Source organism: Pseudoliparis swirei, chromosome 22, assembly GCF_029220125.1.
Source record: "Pseudoliparis swirei isolate HS2019 ecotype Mariana Trench chromosome 22, NWPU_hadal_v1, whole genome shotgun sequence".
Taxonomy (NCBI): Eukaryota; Metazoa; Chordata; class Actinopteri; order Perciformes; family Liparidae; genus Pseudoliparis; species Pseudoliparis swirei.
The window spans coordinates 20,972,189-20,995,705 of record NC_079409.1 but is presented as its reverse complement, the minus strand read 5'-3'; the positions used below and the strand labels follow the sequence as shown (position 1 = coordinate 20,995,705).

General features: G+C 43.6%; 1 long non-coding RNA gene across 1 annotated transcript in view; it reads right to left on the bottom strand.

Moving 5' to 3' along the window:
* Nucleotides 1–8,906: 8,906 nt before the first annotated feature.
* LOC130213162 (uncharacterized) overlaps nt 8,907–23,517 on the bottom strand; it is a 46,924-nt gene continuing 32,313 nt past the window's right edge. The window contains exons 2-3 of the long non-coding RNA XR_008835456.1: nt 20,650–20,714; nt 8,907–9,285 (exon numbers count right to left, since the gene is read on the bottom strand). This is a non-coding gene — a long non-coding RNA (uncharacterized LOC130213162). The remainder of the gene's footprint in view (nt 9,286–20,649; nt 20,715–23,517) is intronic.

The following is a 23,517-nucleotide window of genomic DNA, read 5'->3' as shown; positions in this document are numbered from 1 at the left end:
CCACTGTAAAGCTGTCAGTTAGGCCTCTGCACACAGCGCCCTCGCCATGTCGCCATGGCTCTGTAAAACGCCATGTATGGGAAACACGGCGGGCCGCGAGCACTTATGGATATTTCTCTTTACATTCATCATTTTTTACATGTGCTCGCTGGAAGCCGCCGGGCTGTCAAAGAGAATTACTGCTTTTCATCTTCATATTGAAACCCCACGGGAGGCCGTCGTCCCGCTGCTCGCATTATATCACCTTCTTTTTTGTTATGGTATGAAGTAACAATAGCAGACACACACACACACACACACACACACACACACACCTATTCCAATGCTTGGGCCACGATATGCTTGCTATGATTTGGCCTTGTTAAGCTGTTGACCCTGAAGAGAGAGAATTACTTCTGTTGTGTGTGTGTGTGTGTGTGTGTGTGCCATATACGAATGTCTGGTGGTGATGGGAGCAGGAGGGTGGGGTGGGGTGGGGTAGGGTGGGGTGGAGGGGGTCACCAGCTTTGAGTTAAGGGCTCTATCAAGGGACAAACTTTCTCCGGCACCACAGAGCCACATGATCCATCTCCCTTTTTAGCTGGTGTCAGGACCATTTTATGTGATGATGATTTGATGGCCGGGCACCGGGCCTCCTCCTCCTCCTCCTCCTCCTCCTGCCTCTATCCCCCCCCCCCCCCCTCTCAGGATTGAGCTATGATAGTCAGAGCCGGGATGGCCCGGATCACTGAGCGGCTGCTGCTGGGCTCCGGCCATCAGAAAACAGTAATGTGTCCGTCAGCTGCGGGAGCACGCTGACAAATCCCCTTCCTGTTGAATTCACACACACACACACACACACACACACACACACACACACAGTGACATAACTGGAAGTTATTAATCTGCGGCTGAAATGAACACCAACACCCAAACAGGAGTTTTCAGTTACGTTGATGAGACCTCTGGTCAGCTGCAAATTGGGTGGAGCTATGACATCATTCAATTATCAAATATATAGATTAAGTTTATTAAGACAGACTCATACACTCAGTGGATTAGTGGAGTGTCCACCTTACTCAGGATAATCCAAATGAACTGTTTTTATTATTTTTTTATTACGTGGATATCGTCTTTTTTTATTTCTTTTATGTATTTCTTTTTATGCTGCAGTAAAAAAACAAAATGATGAGCAGGGTACAACATTTTGTAAATAATTTACATTAATGCTAATAATAATAATAATAATAATGTACCCTTTGATAAGCACTTCTTTAAGCACGCATGTATATACGTGCCCGAGAGGTCCCACCTATGTTCTAAGTGCCGGCAATAAACAAAATAATTTAACACATTGCCATTATGATCATAAATGTTGTAAATCTACAGTATTGTCCAATTACACGCGGCCCTTAAACAGTGGCGGTGTGTTAGCGGTGGGCCGCGTAATGGCGTCATAACTTACTGTTCCCCGTGCGACGGCCAGGGAGGCTGTGTTTAAATGAGACGGTTCGGCTACATTAGCTTCATAACACCATAATCCTTTCTCCATAAACCATTACATGCGCCGCAACATTTCTGATTTATGGGCGCGGGAGAATCAATGGGAAAAAATTAATGCTCGCAAAACGTCCCAGGGACAATATTGAGCAGATTTTAATTGTGATTCCGTTCAAGTGGCTGTTAGCCAGATGATGAATGGGAGATTACCTTCCAGTCGGCGGAGCGCCGCAGAGACTCTTTAATATGACAATTAAGTGTCTGTCCTTTGGATGTTATTGTATCTTTCTCTCTCTATCTCGTGGGCTTCACTGTCCTCCCTCCCTCCCTCCCTCCTCCCAACCACCCTTCTCCTCTTTCTATCTCTCTCTCTCTCTCTGTTCACATCACTTCATCTGTACAGTGCGGCTTTTTGCGCAGATTAAATTGAGACTCCAGTTTTCTCCATCTCAGAGCACTTACTTATGTTTTATGACACGCACTAAGTCAATTTTATGTTGTTATTGATCCCCCCCCCCCCCCGCGCCCCAACCCCCATCCTCTTATTACCCTCTTGCTTAAATCAACACAAACCATTTTTTTTGTTGCCTTTTGCTTACTGACTCTTCCCCACTTGTCTTGTGGTGACCCTAAATGTATGACCAGGTGTGTGTGTGTGTGTGTGTCAGTCACTGTAGAGGCTGATATAAAATGGAAAAAAGGCCTGTCCAGAAGTTGGCGGGTTCAACTCGGGAAGTGCCGCTCAAAAACCTGCATTTAAGCATTCAAATGCACATATATTTAAACACCTGATTAACATACGTTGAGTTAACTCCGCCTGACAGGGTGGAGCTTTTCATATTTTTAACTGAACGTGAATGACATCATTTGTTACGCCTTGTTTTGCGGTCGCCAGACGGTGAAAAATAAACCTCGGGAGGCACAGCAACGAATACTTTCATAGGAAATAACTGTTTTCATTTAGATGGGAGAGTGATTTTTTTGATCATTTCACCTCCATCTTTAAAAAGTGACGGAGCCTGTGGCACGAGGCGAGCAGTCGGGTTCATTTATTAAGTGTTTCTGCAAACGGAGCCACAACGACACCGAAGGCCGACATGTCCACTGACCGTGATAAAAAAACAGAGAGAAACAATCAGAATGAGAAACAAACATCAATAATGACACACACAAATTATGAAAAAGTACATATTTTTACTGGGGGAACTTTTTTTTTTACAGTAACTTTATTTACACATCCATTCCAGTTCACTCAGAACTAACCGGTAAGTGCAGGAGGGTGGGGGGGGGGTAGGTAAATGCAATAAGAGCTGGCTTGATCTCAATCAATGTGTGGCTGTCTGCTGGCGGGGGCCCAGGCGGCTCTGCAGCGCCCCCCCCCCCCCCCCCCAGTGTTGGCTCCATCAGGACTCCCTTAGCACAGAGCTAGGCGGCAGCATCAATGTGACCATTTAGAGGGAGATCTGTGCAGATGCAGGAGGAAGGTCAGGCCATTGTGCGCCCCCCCCCTCCCCCCTCCCCTCTCTCCCCCCGCCGTCCTCTCTCTCCTTTCACTTCCCCCTCTAGGACGCCGCCCACATCAAAGTTGGTATTGAGGCCCCCCCCCTCGATCGGAAATCCCGTTTTTTTTGGCAGGGGAGCGATGTGTGTGAGAGAAGAATGGAGGCCCTGACCCAACATGGCCGACGACATCGGCCCAGAGGGAGATTAATACCCAGAAGGCCTCTTGACACAAGCGTCTTATATCTGGAGGCTAAACTGTGTCTACACCTGACCGGAAAATGCATTTCCACACACAGAAACATGGAGGTGCCATCTGGAACCGAAAATGGTTCTTCAGAGTGATGCCATAGAAGAACCATTTCTGGTTCCACACAGAACCTTTCAAACCAGGGATCTTTAAGGAGCCATTCCCTTAAATACTTCTTTAAAGAACCTATAAAGGTGTCTCAAAGAACCTTAAAAATTGTTCTTTAAGGAACCATTTCTGGTTCCACAAAGAACCTTCCAAACCAGGGTTCTTTAAAGAACCATTTCCTGAAAGAGTTCTACAAAGAACCTATAAAGGTGTCTCAAACGGATATGATTCCTCAGTAGGTGATGGTTCTTCGTAGAACCACAAAGCCTTTTAAAGAACCATTTAAGAACCATTTTGTGTCTGTGTGCAGGATGAATTTTCCTCTTTTTTGTTCAATGTTAAATGAAAGTTTGCTGATGAACCGTTTCCCCTGAACGCCTCTTTGAGGTGCGCTCCGTGAGACTCGTGACGATTCACAACACGATCTTTTCAGGCAGTTGCATTCTATCTTTTTCTTTAACTTAAATTTTGTTTTTGGTCCCTTAGACTACGGGCCATCCTTAACAGTAGAAAAATAAAATAAAATAGCCTATTTCTTAATACTAATTTGGTGAGGATTGCTTTTCCGTGTGTTTGCCATATGAGAGGCCGCTCAGGCTCTCCAGTGTCTTTGGACGATGTGTGGAGAACCCTGTTCCAAATAAGCAGCAATTTATATTTATTCATGCATGAGCCATATTACAACACAACAAAACATGAATAGAATAAAACACAAAGACAAAAACCTAAATGCTTTCATTCAGTCACGTACAGCAGCGGGTCTGTTAGCTAGGCCAACGCACACTAAACACCAGAGTTAAAGATTTTATTTAGACTGTTGTTTCATTGTTGTGTGCGCTTTTGAAAAGGCATAAAAAAGAAAAAAAATGAATATCATGTGGCTTTACACCCTTAAAAAAGCATTTAAAGCAGAAGCACAAGCAACGTTCTTTTTTCATAGTTCTTAATTTAGAAGTTATATGTTGTCTAATTGTTCTTCATTGTTGTTGTTGTTAGCTGTTTTGCACTATATTAAATTATTACTTTATTACTACTACAATTACTTCATGTTGGAACGTACTTTTATATCTTCTGTGTGTTTTCACAAATGGAAGAAGTGACAATAAAGATGACTTTGAGGTTTGACTTTGACATATTGTGACGACATGTCCCTGACTCAGAACAATATAACTTATTAAACTTCAAAGTGACCACCTGCACTCTGCCAATAAGGACAAATATAATTCAAACATTTCCAATGTCTCTTGTGTACATTTACAGCCAGATTCAAGATGCTGAGTATATTCCCATCAAAGCAAACGACAGGTTCAAGGGAACCACGGTTTTCTAGCTTTCAACCCTCTGAAGAGGGAAGAGGAGACGACATCATCTGAAACCTGCAGCGGCGAGGAGGAAAGCGGGAGGAGGAGGAACAAGTGAGGAGAGGGGGAGGGAGGGAGGGAGGGAAGGAGGCAGATAGCGGCCCCGTACGACTTCTCCCCTCCGTCTCTCTCTCTCCCTCTGCCGTTTCAGCTCGTGTGGAAAAAAGCTTTTCCAAATTATGATGTGGATTGACGCGCAGCAGCTGTCCCCCTCTCCTGGGTCCTGTCCGTCACCTCGCCGGTCACCGCTGACAGCGCTATGATGGATTAGGAATTGTCATCCAGGACGCTTGTCACTTGTTTACAAGTCGGCCATCCCTCATCTCTCACCACGGGCCTTATAATCTGCAGGCCGACACTCCTCAAACCCAATCCCTCCCCCATCCCCCCTCCCCCCTCGACGCTGCCAGACACGCTATACAAGACAACACCATACATTACAACAGCTTTTTCTTTTTTTCTTCTTCTTTTTTTCTCTTTCTTCTTCCCCCCTAACCTTTCTTTCTCTCTCTCTCTCTCCATCTCTCTCTACATCCCTGGGCTGAACACAGTCAACACATTTAATGCATTAATATATGTGTTGTGTTCGCCAATCTCCCGGGGACCGGGGCGATGTCTTCTGCTGTCAACCTCTACCCCCCGAGAAGCGATACAAACATCCCGGTGGGAGAGGGGAGGGAGGCGCACATCCAACCTGCATTTGTGGTGTTTTTGAAGAATGGAGCTTTTAAGTAATATACAAGTGAAATATTTGGTTTTGGTACATGACAAAATTCAAATGGCACAGATGGTGCTCAAATTTCCTTTTTTAGAGACCTCGCCTAAATTCTCTTTCCCAAAAACTCTCTAAATATTGTTTTGCTTCACTTTTTCAAAGTCAAACTTTGCACAGAGACTGTTCACATGTTGTGCTATTATCTGGGTTAGGTTAAATCTTTTCTGTGCATCCTTCCAAAAGTTATTCATCCTCAAAGTGATTGTTTTTCATAGGCGAACCTGAAACTTCTATTTTTGCTGTGTTTCATCTTTATTTACTCTTAACCAGTAACATATATACTAATATGTACACGTCTAAACAAAAGCTCACATGTGTTGCCTTTATTATAACACCAACATTATTCAAATAGCTTGTGTGGTTGCAGAGATACACCTTTGTTTAGTTTGGGTATGTTATTTCGAGCAGAAACCTAAGAAATCAGGCAGTTTTCAAAAGGTTAAAACTCCGTTGCCCCACAACTATGGACGATAAATATTCTCCGTCAGTGGAACCTCGACTTTAGTGACGGTCAATAACAGTGTGTGTAAGCTGTGACCTTTGGTTGGTGAAAAGCAGAATCACATTAACTCTCGTTTGCCCCTCTTGAAATACTATTTTAAAGGTGGATTCACCTTTTTCAACTTCTACTTTTAGTGAGTGCAAAAAAAGATTATTATTTAATTGATTTATTGATTTGATGTAATTCAGTGAAAAGTCATATTCATCTTCAGCTTGATTTTTTCATATTGTTTCAATATAATATTATAGAAATTGTTTGTTGAACAAAAAAAGAATATATAGACATCACCTTGAGCCATTGGCACATTTAATAAAAATAAATAAAAATGTTAAAAACAGACACTGTACTTACATTACGTTTTGTTGTGACCTGACCAATAACTCTCATTTCCCCCTCTTGAAATACTATTTTAAGGTGTAATCACCTTTTTCGACGCCCATTTTTAGTGAGTTCAAAACAAAAAATTGAGTTAATTGATTTATTGATTGATTTCATCTAATGCATCAAGTGAAAGTGAAACGAAAAGGCTGTTTCCAACGTGTCATATTTAAATTCAGCTTGGTTTGTCTCATCATTTAAATGTAATGTTATGTATATTGTTTCGTTGAACACAACTTGAATACACAGACATCACCTTGACATTTAATTCAAATACATGAAAATGTGTGTGTTTTTGTGGACGAACAGACACACAGTGGAACCTCTACTCCAGTCATGTGATGGTCAGTAAAAGTCTGTGTAAGTTTGGTTGGTGAAAAGCAGAATCACATTAACTCTCATTTCCCCTCTAGAAATACTATTTTAAGGTGGATTAACCAACTACTACTTATTGAGTGCAAAAAAAAGACTATTAGTTAGTTGATTTATTGATTGATTTGATCAAACTTATCAATTGAAAGTGAAAAGAAACGTGTCATATTCAAATTCAGCTTGTTTTCTTTCATTTAAATGTAATATTATGGACATTGTTTTGTTGAAGAAAACATGAATATTTGGTCATCACCTGGAGCTATTGGCACATATAATTCAAATAAATAAAACACGTGTGTTTTGTGGACAGACGCTCGGCTTACTTTACGTTTTCTTGTGATCCGAACAGGTTTTCACAGCGTGAGACCATTTCCAGAAAGCTTTTCAGACCCAATGATGTCGAGTGCCTGCGTCTCAGAAACATGGAGGAAGGACTCCCCGCCGGGCGGACATTGATCTCTCTCTCTCTCTCTCTCTCTCTCTCTGCAGCATCTCTCAGTCTGGTGTGAGTTCATCCTCTTCAGGTGCCGTCCAAACTGGGAAGACGGGGAGCTAACCAGCCTGCCTCTCTGGCTCGGACTCGGCCCCGCCAGCTGTGATCCTGCGGAGAGGATGAGTGGATGCCATCCCCCCCGCACCGCCGAGGCCCTCCCCGTGCTCCCAGTGTGGCCCTTGAGAGAGGCCATAATCTTCTCCTATCTGCCTTAATGGTTCCCTCTGTGGATGCTGAGATGGCAGGCCTGGGAGCGTGCGGGGGGGGGACACACGGTGAAATCCTACACCGCGAGCATATTGTCATTAAATAAATAAAAAAAAATCTGAACGCTCCCTTTGCTCGTGGCATAACCGCCGCCGTGAGAGCGCTCATAATTGGCTCTGAAAACATGCGTAATTGCCTTCAGCTGGTCGTTCTTTTACAGTTGACATTGTCGAGGCGTCGGCGGGGCCGTTGGTGATTTGAATATGCGGCTTGTTTCCGCGACGGCGGTCGTAATTGAAAATATGGTACGTGTGAGTGGAAGATTACATTAAAGCTCCTCGATAATCACCTGACGGGGGAGTCGTTGAGGAGACAATCTGCCGCGGAGGGTTTTTTTTCCGGGGGAAGCGGGCCAGAGCGACCGGGCCGAGGGAAGGGGGAAGGGGGAGGGCGGGGAGATGGGCGGGGGACGGGGGGTAAAAGAAGAAGGCATCAGGCAGAATTAAAAGAAGAGAGACGAGAAGAAGAGAGAAGAAGAAGAAGAAGAAGAAGAAGAAGAAGAAGAGAGCCCCTCTTGGCTGGCTCTCTTACTCAGAGCAGTCCTGGATTGCCAGCCTGGCATTCCTGGGCCCTTTCTATCACCACATTCACCCCCCCCCCTTCCCTCCCTCCCCTCTCTCTCTTAGATGCTCAACCCCTCCGCTGCTTTAAGTAGACCACTTCCCCTTTAAGAGCTAACAGATGGCTGCCCATTGCTGTTACTTTTTATCCCTTTTTTTCTTTTTCATTCATATTTTTATTGCTTTTCCCCTCTTTTCGTGGTAACAGCGCAGCTCTCCAGCCCCACACGGCGCTCGGCGAGCTATTCGGAAAGAGTAGAGCGAGCTTTACGCTAACCGGTTACCCGAAAATGAAATAAAATGAAGCTACAGTGTAACTATGTCGCGAGCTAAGCTACAGCAACTTGGCAAAAGTAGTTCATGATATCCATTTTTTTTAGTTAGTCAATGCTCTTAATATAATTTTGTACAATATGATAAAATATAATATAATAAAACATACTATAATACAATATAATATAATATAATACAATATAATAAAACATACTATACTACAATGTAACACAATATAATACAATATAATATAATAAAAAATACTATACTATACTATAATACAATACAATACAATATAATAAAATATACTATAATAAAACACACTATAATAACATATAATAAAATATAATACAATAAAATATAATAAAATATACTATAATAAAACACACTATAATAAAATATAATACAATATAATACAATATAATATAATAAAAATACTATACTATAGTACAATACAATACAATATAATAAAATATAATACAATATAATAAAATATACTATAATACAATGTATTCCTATATAATATAAATGAGCTGCCTGAAGGGTGTTGGGAAGTTAAACAGGTTATACAATTCTATATTAGTTTCTTTACATGTGTGTTTTGGCCGAGCCGCCACGCTTACAGCTCAGAGAGCGAGGTGCTACATGTAGCTTGTGTGGACGCAGCCCTCACTAACTTAAAAACCTAAATAACCCCAAAAGTATTGGGTTCAGAAAGCGGCGCCGATAGCGCCGCAATACTGAGACATTTAATGAAACTGGTGACGTCGTTACTTTTAGGCCGAGAAGACTTCAAGGCTGAGAATCAGAGACTCTGTGCTGCTGGAGGTTTTCACTTCACCTGTCTGGTCCTGTCTGGCATCCTGGTCCTGACACCCCGTGATGCCGCCGGCATATCAGTGTTTTGATTTCTACTTTTGAACTTCCTCACACCATTTCTTTGAGACGGCCCTTTCACTTCCTCCCCCTAATAGACAGCAGGAAGGGAAGTGTTTATTTCACAACACACACACACACACACACACCATTAGGCACATTGCTGTACAACTGATAGAAAATGCACAAAAGAAAATAAATGATGCTCCCATTCATCCTCTCCTCCTCCTCCTCCTCCTCCTCCTCCGCCTCCTCCTCCTCTATGCACGCTGTGGTGTTGCTGAGGTAAAATACCGTGCAGGTGCCTCCTCTCTTTAATCTACTTCTCCCCTCACCATTATCTTATATTTGGGTATAAACACACAGACTGTGCAGCCCGATAATATGCAATTAAAAACAAAGATCATTAAAAAGTTATTGGTGTCTGCCTAATTACTATAACTTTACCCCCCTTATAATGAGCGTGCATGGGTATTGATTCGTAGCAAATCTCCCTTTCCTCCTGGAAAAAAAAGCAGGTAGTTACTTTGTGTTAAATCATTAATATAGTAATGATTTTTCCAGAACACTCTCAATTAAGACCGGAGCCGAAAATGACCCAGGGGAGTTGAAGCTCACGCTCTTAAAAGTGTGATGTTCCAAATATATCCCGACTTCACTCACCAGAGAATATGTGGAGGGCCGAGCCGTGTCTCTGAATCATTTAAAACGTAGCTGGTTGATTAGGATGTGTGTAAATGTGTTCCCGTGTTAAGGTCTGCACCTGTTAATGTAATACTGTATGTACCAATACACACTGCGTTGCATAAGCAAAAGTAATAAGCAGGCGATTTATAAATTGATGAATTGCTCTGGTTTGACCTCCAGTAGGTGAGAAAGAAAAAAGTCTGCCAGGATGAAGAATTGATTAAAAAAAAACAATAATCATGAAATAAAAGAAAGACAGTTAGATGTTTACTACGTCATCATCAAATGATTAAAAACGCATCACGGTACCCAAATCAAAATCCTATTACTTATATTAATTTACTGCATACAATAAAGTTATGTCATCACCACACAGTGAAATGTGTTCATAAAAAAATCGAAACAAATTCAATGACGGGACTTTTTATAATAAATCTTATAAACAGCCAATGGACTAATTATACGTTAGCCGTGAGCTAGCTAGCATCGGTTAGCGCCAATCCGTGTGAATTTCTCGTTTATATTTGATTTTGTGTAAATAATTTTTGATGCTCTGCAATAAATTAAACCTCATGGTGACATTGGAAGTCATCAGGATACAACGTCTAGGTGTAGATGTTTACTACGATTTCATCAAAAGGTTAAAAAAGCATCAAGGTACCCAAATAGAAACAATATTATTTTTCTTATATTAATTTACTGCATACAATAAAGTTATGTCAACCCCACACAGTCAAATGTCTTCATAAAAAAATCTAAACAAATTCAATGACGGGACTTTTTGTAATAAATCTCATAAACAGCCAACGGACCAATTCTACGTTAGCCGTGAGCTAGCTAGCATCGGTTAGCGCCAACCCGTGTGAATTTCTCGTCTATTCCTTGATGTTGTTTGAATAATTGTTGATGCTCTGCAATAAATGAAACCTCATGGTGACATGATAGTCTGTACAGGATGTGTTAGTTCTATGGTTATACGACATTTCATTGGATGCGTGAATTTGCCCTGCTAGAGGAAAAGACAGCGGGCAATTAAATGGAGATTGCTCCCGGGTCTCGGTGTAGACCTCCAGAACTAAATGGGCCCCTCTCTTCACGCAGTGGACGATAAGGTAAGACTGCAGATATGAGAGACTTCCTGTGTCTGTCATGGTTTTCAGGTTTTGCATCCATCAGCTTGCTGGCCTTTTGTCATTTAAATCCAGCTCCTCTGTGATCTCTGAACCCCCATCTCGCCCCCTCGCCCCTCACCCCCTCGCCCCTCGCCCCCTCGCCCACCTGACTCTCCTCAAAAATGCTCCGACAATTAAACCATTTGTCCGTCTATTATCCCAACACCTGCAAGAAAATCTGTCTCAATTTTCCCCTCTGCTTCTGATCCCGCCTCCTCTCCCGTCGTCTTCTTCTTCTTCTTCTTCTTCTGGCCCCACTGAGCCTCTGGTTTTGGCCCCCGAGCAGCTTCTGGCTCCTGGGCGCTGCCATCCCACCATCCATTGTGCCCATGCCAAGAGTCTGTGGCGGTTCACACCCATCCAGCACCGAATACTTGTCGTGACCCTAGCCTTTTCTTTTCTGTGCGCTCTTACGAGGCCCCTGTGCCAAACACACACACACACACACACACACACACACACACACACACACACACACACACACACACACACACACACACACACACACACACACACACACACACACACACACACACACACACACACACACACACACACACACAGGACTCAAGTAGGGATACACAAAAAACATCTCTCTCTCTCTCTCTCTCTCTCCATCCTTTCACTCGGAGCCATAATATTCACTTAGAAAGGACCAGGAGGGGTTGGAACAAAGAGGCCTTTGGGGTTGGGCAGTGATTCGTTATAGTCTCCCTAACCACCGTTTACAGCGGCTTTTCTTTTCAAATGCTTGACATTTTACTTCCTATTCCTTAGATTTTGGTCAGCGGGTACAGTGCGTCATCTTTGTTTGACTTCATCACACGTAAAGAGCTCATTTCCACTCGCCTTTAATGTCATCGCCTTGGAAACCAACAGGTTTTTGGCAACAACGCATTGAAAAGGGACCAATTTGTCAATGGAATGTGTGGAAGTGTCAATATAAATCTATCTTAACGCCTCCGGGGCCCCGTTTTAGGAGAGCATTTTTCATATACACATGAGATTTTTTGGGGTATTACTTTCTCACACTTTTGGGGGGGGGGGGGGCTTTTTCACGGCCAGCAACAGATAAGACAGACGAGTGAGGAGGGGGAGTGGGAAGAGAAGAAAGAGAGGGGATGGAGGGAGGGTAGTAGGATAAAGACTTTGCAGCTGTACGACGGTGTCACCGTGTCATCACAAAATATTTGAGTACCCCGCTGACCGGTGCAAAACATGTTGGGTTGAAAAGAAGATGTAATATACAGCATTTTGCATTTAATATACATTATATACAATTCAGTTTATAAACGTACACTTACATTTGATTTAATATTTATGAAATAACTATATTCAAAGGTTTTTTAATGGATGCTCATTATAGAAATATATTTAAAACTAATCTCACGTAGGCCTTCCCCCTAGATGACCTTCACGTACCCCCTAGATGGCCTTCACTTACCCCCAGGGGTAAATGTACTCCCAGGATGAGAACCACTGACTTAAACGTTACACATATAGCATATATATATATATATATATATATATATATATATATATATATATATATATATATATCACATCTATATATATATATGTATATATATATATATATATATATATATATCCACATCTATATATATATGTATATATATATGTATATATATATATATATCCACATATATATATATGTATATATATATATATATATATCCACATATATATATATATATATATATATATATATCCACATATATATATGTATATATGTGGATATATACAGTATATATATACATATATATATAGATGTGGATATATATATATGTATATATGTGGATATATACAATATATATATACATATATATATAGATGTGGATATATATATATATGTATATATATATACATATATATATCCACATCTATATATATATATATACATATATATATATATGTATATATATATATCCACATTTATATATATTTATATGTATATATATATATAAATATCAACGTTCATAGACAGCTCAGGATCTAGAGAGCCTCGCTTAAACCAACAGAGATCTTCACACTGGGGATGAGAGTCAAATGTTGGTTCGTGACCTCTAATGATTTTCTTTTTTCTCTCGAGTGTCCCGTGACATGAAATCGTGTTGAGCTCCCCTGCTGTACATACCGGCGATGAGTGTCAAAGCATGGCATTTATGTTCATGTGACATTATCAAATGACAGCACACCAATTATGAATCCTGACGAGCCGACGGCGGCAAAAAAAAAGAAGATTTTGCACTTTTGCTAACGCGGACATGACCTTTTACTCTCATCCATGCGTTCCTTTCCTGATGGACGTCAACCCCCGTGCCTCCCCTACTCCCCCCTCCTCTCTTTTTCATAGCTCCATCCTCTCTGCTTGCATCTCAAAGTAAATCCTGGACGCTCCGTCGTGAGAGAGAGAGAGCTTGTGAATGTTTGTTTTTCTTCTTCCCGCCGCCGTTATTTATCGGCCCCGCTGACAAGGCCATGAATTCCGGGGACAAAGTGAAACTCATATTGTTATCAAAAGCATAAAATTCCTATCACTTTAGGTGTCAGAGCCAGAGACAAGAAGATGAAACAGGTACTCATAAAGGCAGCAGGTGTCATAAATCAAGTGGGAGGGGCCCGGGCTCGGAGACGCTTGATTAAATAAAGGGGAATTAGGTATTTTTGCAAAAGCGGGAAATAACATTGATCTATGCCTCCCTGTCAGTTGCGAGGCTCGACACGATTGTGTATTGTTTATTTTTCTTGTGTGTTTATAGGATATCAATCTCCATCGGACTGAACGGTATGAGTGAGAGGAAAAGCCTCGGCCCCCTTTGGTTGCCGTGTGTACTGCAGCTGAGGAGCAACCGTCATCATATTATCTGGTATTGCCTCGTTGTCACAAACTACTGGAGAGGGACACACACACTACACACACACACACCGACCTACGACACAGGTTTGAGGATGAAATACATTTGAAAAGCAAGACCATGTATCTGGGATATTTACCTTAAACATTGTCAAAAAGGGACAAATATTTAATAAATGTACTTCTGATGGCAAAAAGACTGTCACCAGGAAATGGTTATCACAAGAAAGTTCTACTCTGCATACATGGATGGACATTTACAATTTGGAGAAGATGATCTGACTACAAACTATATCAGTTTTTGACATAACACCTCATAGACCTGATTTGATTGTCCTTTATTAATGAATCGAGACTAGATCACTAGTTATACATTTTTTTGTTTCATTCTGTCTCTTTTTTGTTGTTTATCCTAGGTTGTTTTACACTTCTCGCTAAAAATATGTATGTAACTAAAACGAGTATTGTCTAAAAATCTGCACAGGCAATGTCGATTGTCTGAAGGACATTTGTAAATGTCTAATTGATGCCTACTTTAAAAAAAATGTTTTCAAAAGAAAAAAGGAAGAACTAAGAGGAGACACATCGAGGAAAGGAGAGTTTGCCGTCTTCTTCTCGGCGATTGAAGCTCCGACCGTATCCCAGAGCTTTGTTTACCGGGACACATGTGAAATGAGCCAATAGGACGGCTGTGTTTAACCCTCAGCGCCATCGGCGTCAAGAGGCAATTTAAGGTCAGTCAGGGGTGAGACACTGCACTAGTTTACACCGGGGCGCAATCAGATTTCATTGCGTTTTACGGGAAATCACTTTCGGGAAATCATTTTCTATTTTTTCGACCGAGCGTCGGATATCTATATGGGAGAATAAGCTGTTCGGGGTGGGGGGGGGGGGGGGGGAATGCAATACATCTTCACACGTCACGCTACCGGAAAAAAAACTCTAAAGCAACAAACAGTGATTTGCTGTTGTAGCCGGTCCCGTTGTCAATGTGTGGACGCTCTGCTGAGTCGGGAGCAGGAGAATCTTCAGCATGGATCCAGGAAAACTTGATTTAGTATGAACTTCAAAAACCCAAATTTGTAATACTTTTGAAGGGGATCCAACTGCAACACTTTAAAACGTTGAAGGTCTTGGGGATTATCGCAGCATGTGCGAAATAAGTTGTGTAATGCCTTTTTATACCTGCAGAGGGAGTCGCGTGAAGTCCAATAAAGTGACGTCAAGTATAACCATATAATATAAGTTGCTTTCAGATGGTCTGGAAGACTTCTGGTTGGATAAAAGAGAAACCATCTGTGTGTGTGGAGTTGGAGAGGTGAGCTCGGGGCAATCGGCTCAAGGTCACAATTGAATCTCCGACTGAACGGTCGGCAGCCGTGTTGCATCGTGGGAAGTGTAGGCGGCCGTTGTTGGCGAGTTAAGAAGAATCCATGAGATGTCGTCTCTGGAGCTGCCGCATCACATTTTAAACCTCTTGTGTTTCGTCGTGCATATTCTGCGGAGCCTCCAAACAAGTGTCAGAATTAGAGTTTCCTTCTGAGATCTCCCTCCTTCACGGCTTCCCCGACCGCAGCATCCGGAACGCTCGACAGCTGCTGGAACGCAACAGACGACGTATCGTCCACGACACGTCGCTCTAAAAGAAACCTTGCATAGCACACACAGAAAAAGTATGGTTCTTAAACGGTTCCTTAAAAGGCTTGGTGGTTCTACGAAGAACCATCACCAACTGACACTTTTTCATTTGAGATACCTTTATAGGTTATATGAAGAACTCTTTAAGGAAATGGTTCCGCAAAGAACACTGGTTTGAAAGGTTCTTTGAGGAACCAGAAATGGTGCCTTAAAGAACCATTTTAAGGTTCTTTGAGATACCTTCATAGGGTCTTTGAAGAACTCTTTAAAGAAATGGTTCTTTGAAGAACCCTGGTTTGAAAGGTTCTTTGTGGAACCAGAAATGGTGCCTTAAAGAACCATTTTTAAGGTTCTTTGAGACACCTTTATAGGTTCTTTGAAGAACTCTTTAAGGAAATGTTTCTTTAAAGAAGCCTGGTTTGAAAGGTTCTTTGTGGAACCAGAAATGGTTATTCTATGACATCACTCTGAAGAACCATTTTCGCTTCCAGATGGCACCTTCATTTTTCGCATCCTCGTTTTTTTTGGGCTTGTTTTCTCCCTGAATGTATAATGCCAGTAACGTCCCCCCTCTATGATTCGGAGGTGTCTGCATGGCTGATAGGATCAGTGAACTCTTGAGAGTGGGGTGATGACCTCCCACCTCATCCATCACCCGCTGATGGACATGGGAAGCCGGTCCCTGACAGGTTTGGGGGGGGGGGGTTACAATCGGGTTTAAGGATAGGGCCGGAGAGGGATCTCGAGTACCTCAGCGTGGTGACTGGAAGAACAAGGATAGAAGACTGTGGCCAGGATTGAGGTCAGGGATATACGATGGGGGTATTAGATGGAGCACAGCGTGACTGGAGACATGTTTGTGTGGAGCACGAGGCTGGATTACCGGACTGTTTATGACCCAACGTGACAAATTAACCAAAACTAAAAATTAAAATCCCGGTGCAGCACACGTCCAAATGTATTTTTTGTACAGTTCCCTACGCAGATGATGAATCTGGTAATCAGGAGCGACGTCACTCCATTAGCCAAATCTCGCCGAGGTGTAATGAGTCTCGCAGGGCCACTTGTTTCTTACTCGAGGGCCGACGTCATCAATCTCCAGGAGCGGGCCGGAGTGAAGTCGACTCCTTCCGTCTGAAGGAGCACCCCCCCTCACCCCCCACCCCTCTCCCCCTCCCTCTGTTGATTTTCTAGCCCGGTGGAAGAACATTCGCAGAGAGAGAGAGAGAGAGAGCGTGTGCGGCCAGAGAGCGGGCGAGCGAGCGAGGGTGTGGTTGCACGCTGCGCAGACAATGAACACCAAAAAAACCTCCAGCTGACACAGCCGGTATCGAGTGAAACCACACTGTGAGGCAGGGGATGCAGCACACACACACACACACACACACACACGAGTGTGGTAAAGGGTTCAGTGACTTTTGACCCCGCGATCCGAACGCCTGTCAACACCGCACGCCGCCGTCGTTCCATGCGTGGCCGTGCGATCGTGTTTCCCTCCGTCTGACCTAAATGCAACAAAAAAAAGAAAGAAGTCTCGTCTAGACACTTCTGACTCTCTGCTGCTCGGATTCATGCACCTCGTGTCCAAAAGTTGGCTTTTTTTTCAGGAAGTTGAACGAGAGTCCTTCCCCTCCGCCGTCAGACGGAGGTTTCACTGTTTGTTCTCTCGTCGGTTTCCATTTCATTTCTATTTCGAAGCGTTGTCTTTTTTTTCCACCTGTGTCATTTTTGCCGTGACACAAATAAGGAGACTAATGCCTCGTCTCATTCAGTAAATAAGGATAAGCCTATAACCTGGAAAACAACCGATATTGACACAGATCCTGCACGTCATAATCCGATTCACTCTGATTCTGATTCTGTTGTTTCGGGACTTTTTTTTCTTCCTTTCATCCAAAACATCGACTGCATATGTCTTCATAATAATAACACGCGTGTGATCCGTTTGGTGTTGTGTTGTGCGACGGGGGTGTGTGTGTGTGTGTGTGTGTGTGTGTGGGGGGGTGGACGACACGCTGCCCTTGCTTGTCTTCTCTCGGTGGGATCGGGGCCCGTTATTTTGTGAGATGACGGGACGTTGCCAACCAATTGCATCACCGCTGCCTCCGCGGCCGAGGACAATGGGGCCACCATATGCCGAAGTAGGGGGGAGGGGGGGAAATGAATGGAGCTCATTTGTGTTGGCACCCTGAACACCCCCCCCCCCCCCCCCTCGACCAATGCCGGGGTCTCCGTGGCACCGAGGCCCCGACACAGAAGGACGAGCCCGCCCTCCGCCGCGCCGCCGTCCCGTGTGCGCCGACTCCGACCGCCGCCTCGTGTGCTGTATCATTTTGCGCACACACACATTTTTTTGAATGACAAATGGTGCATCACTCACGCTTTCATGTGAAAATTATGTGGTTTTTTTCGTAGATGATTTTAAACATTTCTGCTCTTAAAAGTAACCCCTGCAAGTTTGTGTTCATCAGTGTCTTTATTTTGTGTGTGTGTGTGTGTGTGTGTGTGTGTGTGTGTGTGTGTGCAGGCCTGGGATGATAGCAGATGATTAAGGAGTGGTTGCTCTGTTGACACGAGATACTAATGAGGATGAAATGAGAAGGTCAGGGCTCGTCTCCAGTAGGGGGGGGGGGGGGGGACACACACACCTCCCCCCTCCTCCTCCTCCCACCCACCGACACCTCCCTCTTCTCTCCCCGTAACCCCCTCCAAACCCTCTCTTTGGTCGCCTCCCCTCCTCAGGATGGACGGCTAATCCTCCTCTTAATCGGCACAGACCAGTACACTCACACACACACACACACACACACACACACACTGTGTTTAAATAGACACAAACACACACGTATACAGCGAGGCGCCTCTGATCGGCCACTCTGCATCTTCATAATGGAGGTAATTAGCATCTCAACGAAGCTACCTCAGCATTATGATTAGCGCCTCTTTTCTTTTGGAGCGCTCTCTGAAGCCGACACGCCGTCAGGCCGTGCTGCTCGACACCGCCAACGAACAATAAACATATGTGAGAGGATTTAACCGGTAGAGTTGTCTCATAATATTCATATGAAGAACATAATTTATTATACTTTTTTTTTTAAAGTTCCGTTTGCGGCCACTGGAGGCGTTGTTGCTTTTTTTAAAGCCCAAACCGGCTTGAGTGGCTTTACCCACGTGAACGCCACTGATGTCGATGGCCTGGGGAAAAAAAGCTCAAAAAATTCCATTTTAAAAGCCCAATACATATATAGAAAAAGAAGCATATGACACCAAGGAGTATTGTTCATATTAATTTTATTCAAAAGCCATGAGCATGTTCAAATTGTTGGGTTAATTGGATATTGTCCTCTCCAAAAGTTTTAATTGGTTTAATTTGTAAGATTGCTTGAGACATCCCGTCGGGGATTTAACAATATTGACCGTGGGCGCGGATTCAATACTCAACTTCTTTCTGAAAGACCTCCCAAAAAAAGAGGAAAATAGTCGATGACTAATGCAGCGATGGAGGAATGTAGAACCCAGACAAAGGAAGGACTGATGGGCGTCCAGCGATGCAGCAGAGCGACCTGTGTGAGCGCGGGGGGGGGGGGGGGGGTCTTATTAATGAAGGTGTGAGGGTCTCCATCAGCATTGTGAACCCTTGACCCCGACGAGGGGAAGGAAGTACTCGAGCCAGCTGCATGCCATTTTTCATCTCTCTGATAGACTTCAAAAAGGGTAGTGCGATGGAGGGGGGGGGGGGACAGCGGAAAGAGAGAGAGAGAGAGAGAAAGGAGGCGGGTCCAATATTAAAGAGAAGTTGGCCCCGTGAAGTGTGGCGAAGTGTCGGACCGAGGCCTCCTGAGCCGTGACCCCTGGGATTTTTAAAGAGTGTCCGGATCACCTCGTTAATCAAAGGGCTGATGCGTATCCCCCCCCCCCCCCCCCCCCCACACACACACACACACACACACGCACACACACACCTCAGCCAGGTACTTATTGCACTTTGTCATTTTTCACAGGAGGTTGACGGGAAGATAAAAGATAAAGATCCTCAGGTTGCCAACCAGTTCAAGAGCGGAAATGTTGGGGGGGGGGGTGAGGTGGGAGGGGCTTATGTTTGATGTGTGTGTGTGTGTTCACGTCGATGACAGGGGGAGACCGGGGTCAATATTGTTGTCCATATAAAGATTATGTTCTGCAACCCTTTCATGTTTATGATGCATTAGCCTAATGATGCATGATACCAGCGTCCATTAAAGAGGAACTCCATCGTCACGCTCCTAAACACGGAGACACGAGCGGGCGCACTTCATAAATAAAGGGATTTAAAACCCCGAAAAGTCAGAGGTGAATCTTGTAAAATGTGGATGTCGTGCTGTGCAAACTAGGAGAATAAATCAGAAGAACATTGAGAGGAGATGTGCCACCCGGAAGCCGCTGCTCCCACGGTGCGTGTCCCACGCCGCCGATAACAGCCAATCAGGAGAAGACAGCGGCGTACACGTGGTTTGAGGATGAAAAACTAAAAAAACAAATATGTGTGTGTGTGTGTGTGTGTGTGTGGAGAAAATGCTTATACGTTCTCAGCAGGTCCTTCTTTCAATCAGGGGGTTGTCGGTTCAATCCCCGCCCTAGTCGATGTGTCCTTGAGCAAGACACTTCACCCTGAGTTGCTCCCTGTGTCTACGGCAGGGGCATCAAACTCATGTTCACCGTGGGCCACATCAGCATCATGGCCGCCCTCTTAAAGGGCCGGACACACTTTATAAACTCCTCAGACATATTGTTAAATAACTCTCTTTGCGTTTGATTGTTGTTTATTTGAGTGTAGAAATATTGTACATAAGAAAATGTATCTTATATTACAACATAAATCCATTTAATTTGAAACCTTCAAAATAAAAGCACGGGAAATTTGTCTTAAATTTCTTGAAGAAAAGGGGATCACGTGTCTTTCAAGACGTCAGGGGCCGCATAAAATGATGCGGCGGGCCGGATTTGGCCCGCGGGCCTTGTGTTTGACACTTGTGGTCTACGGAGTATTAATGTAACATTTAAAGTGTCTTTATAAATTAAATGCATTATTAGTATTACAACTCACGTGCAAATTGGACTTGGTCGTGTTTTTCTTCGGCGTCCCGGGCATCTCCCATCCTCCTCTTCCTCCTGCAACGAGACAGCGGGTACCATTTATAGAGGAGCGTCAGGAGAGCATTTTTTGGGTTGTTGTTGCTGTTGTTGTTGTTGTTGTTGTATGCAATCAGCAATATTTGCTTCGCTTTAATCCAGGAAGTGACAAACTGTTACATCTATAGACCAATTATTTTACTTTTTTTTTTAAATAAATTAAATTAAAGATATTTTTGTGTACATCCACTTATCCAAAACTGAATAAATGTTCAAACGTGTCGTGCAAATTCAGTCCGGTGTGATCGCTCTAGCCCGCTCTGTTTGATCGAGAGCGAGAGAGAGAGAGAGAGAGAGAGAGGAAAAATGAGCCTGCCAGTGGTTAATTGAGCATACAGATTCCTAATGTGTCAGGCGGTGGCCTCGCAGATGAGGGATGGCACTTTTTTTCTCTTTTTTTCCCCGATGCATCTTCCTTTGTTTCCTCTTTGAGGCTAATGAAGTCGGCCTTCCAGTCGCCACCTGGGCCAGACACTCCGACACCAGAGACACTCCCCGCATCCCATTCACAAAGTCTAACGGCGACACACACACGCACACAGGCTGAAACACAATCGTACTGCGTACACACACACACACACACATATATCTGGACGCCTGACATCACACTCACACTCTGGGCTGATGTTTTACAGCGTATTCATTAACCGAAGCCGCCGCAGACCTTATTTGTTTTTACTGTCTCAAAAATAAACAGCAAGCATCCATTACCCAACCATTTTTTTTGGGGGGGGGGGGGATGGGGTTTGTTCCGTCTTTCTCTTTGCTCGTCTTTTTTCTTCTTTTTTCCCCCTCTTTCTTCCCCACATGCCTTCAGGTCACCCACTAATGAGCTTTGACGCGGCGGGAAAACGTGGAAGCGATTAGACGAAAGGCTCGGCTGTTTGAACAACGGGGCGATGATGATATTTTTCCTTATGATTACAACCATTTATATCGACGGAAATGAGGGAGGCGGCGGCGGCGGCCGAGACGTTGCGTATAGCTTCCCTCCGCTGTATCTCGATGGGGGCGGAGCTAGTGACTGACATCCACGGTTCGTCGGCGGCCTCGTAGCCCCTTCCTCATCCTTGTTCCTGCTTTAGCGAGGTGAGGCCCGAAACCTCCTCAGCTGGGAGGGAGGGACGGAGGGGGGGGGCAAGTAGTTCTGGTCACCCACCCAAACGTGTTCAAGGTGCTCCGCCACCATATGTTTGCTCATCGGGGAGCGGAGCGGGGGAAGGTTCTGGACCGGATGACCTTCACCCGGGGCGCGAGCAGCGAATACTCCAGGCTCCGCTCGCTTGGGTTGGTGCCAGGTGAGCGGCGGTGGAGCCGAGCCATCGCAGACATGCAACCCGGAGCCCGGAGAGCACGCCGAGGGTGGAGGAGTTAGAAGGTGGGGTCCAGTTCTGAGGAGAACTACGGGGTCAGATCAGTCTCAACAATTGCAAATGAACGTGAGAGACACTCACAAATGCAAACGCAAAGATTCACAAATGCACACGGAACAATGTACAAATAGATTCGACTCACAAATGCACGTAGAACCATTCGCAAAGACATTCCAACGCACACAGAAATAAATTAAAATGTATATAAATGTAAAAAAAGAAAAATCACAAGTATATTTCTGCAAAAATATATTTATAATAATAATAATGATAAACATAATAATATATTAATATTAATAATAATAATACATTTATATTAATAGTCAGAAAATATGTATATTATATAAATATATTATATATATTTTCTATAATATATATATATTTCAGGAAACTGTAGTGGGTCTCTGTGGTGGTCTAGACTGGTGTTTAGTGGGGCGGTAGATATTTCTAAAGCAGCAGAGTGTCACTAGAATTTCAATTGATGTTAAAATAAGACAAATAATGCACACATTTGTGTTGGATTTCTGTGAGTGAGCACGACTGCAGATCATTTGGTGCCATGCGTACGACATAGGTTCAACATGCCACCAGCATACACACTGACCAGATGTACACATGACATGAATGTATCTGTCCATCCTGGAGAGGGATCCTCCTCTGTTGCTCTCCTGAAGGGTTCTTCACTTTTTTTTTTCCCCCATGAAAGGTATTTTTCTATTTTTTAGGAGTTTTTCCTGATCCGATGTGAGGTCAAAGGTCAGGGATGTCGTATGTGTACAGATTGTAAAGCCCTGAGGAGAAATCCTAATTTGTGATACCCGGCTACATAAAATAAACTGAATTGAATTGAATTGTAACGGCCATGTCCGGTATTGAAAAGCTTTGAGGACATCGGTGCCACATCTCGGGGCTGTTGGGTAAAATGTGCCCGAAAACTTAAAAGATGCCCGGATTTGGTGTGTTGGTATTTTTAGCTGACTGAAAGAATGTTGGATTTTTTCCCCCCCTAAATGTTTTTTTTCTATTTCTTGGTAGTTTTTCCCTGATCCGATGTGAGGTCAAAGGTCAGGGGTGTCGTATGTGTACAGATTGTAAAGCCCTCTGAGGGCAAATTTGTAATTTGTGATATTGGGCTATATATAATGAACTGAATTTATTTGAATTGAATGATCTGACGGGCACGCTGTGCATTTACTGTAAATCTAAATTCACTCGTGTCAATTTTACGACAGCAGCGTGTCCAGCTGTAGCAACACTTCCCTGTTTTACTTCTCCTGGGTTGCAGGTCGTGGTTTTACAAGCACCCTGTGCCAGCCTTGTGATCGTTATCATCGACTTGTAGTTTCTTTTCATGCCCATTGAAGTATGCAGGAAGGGATATTTACACCTTGTCCTACATAACAGATCTG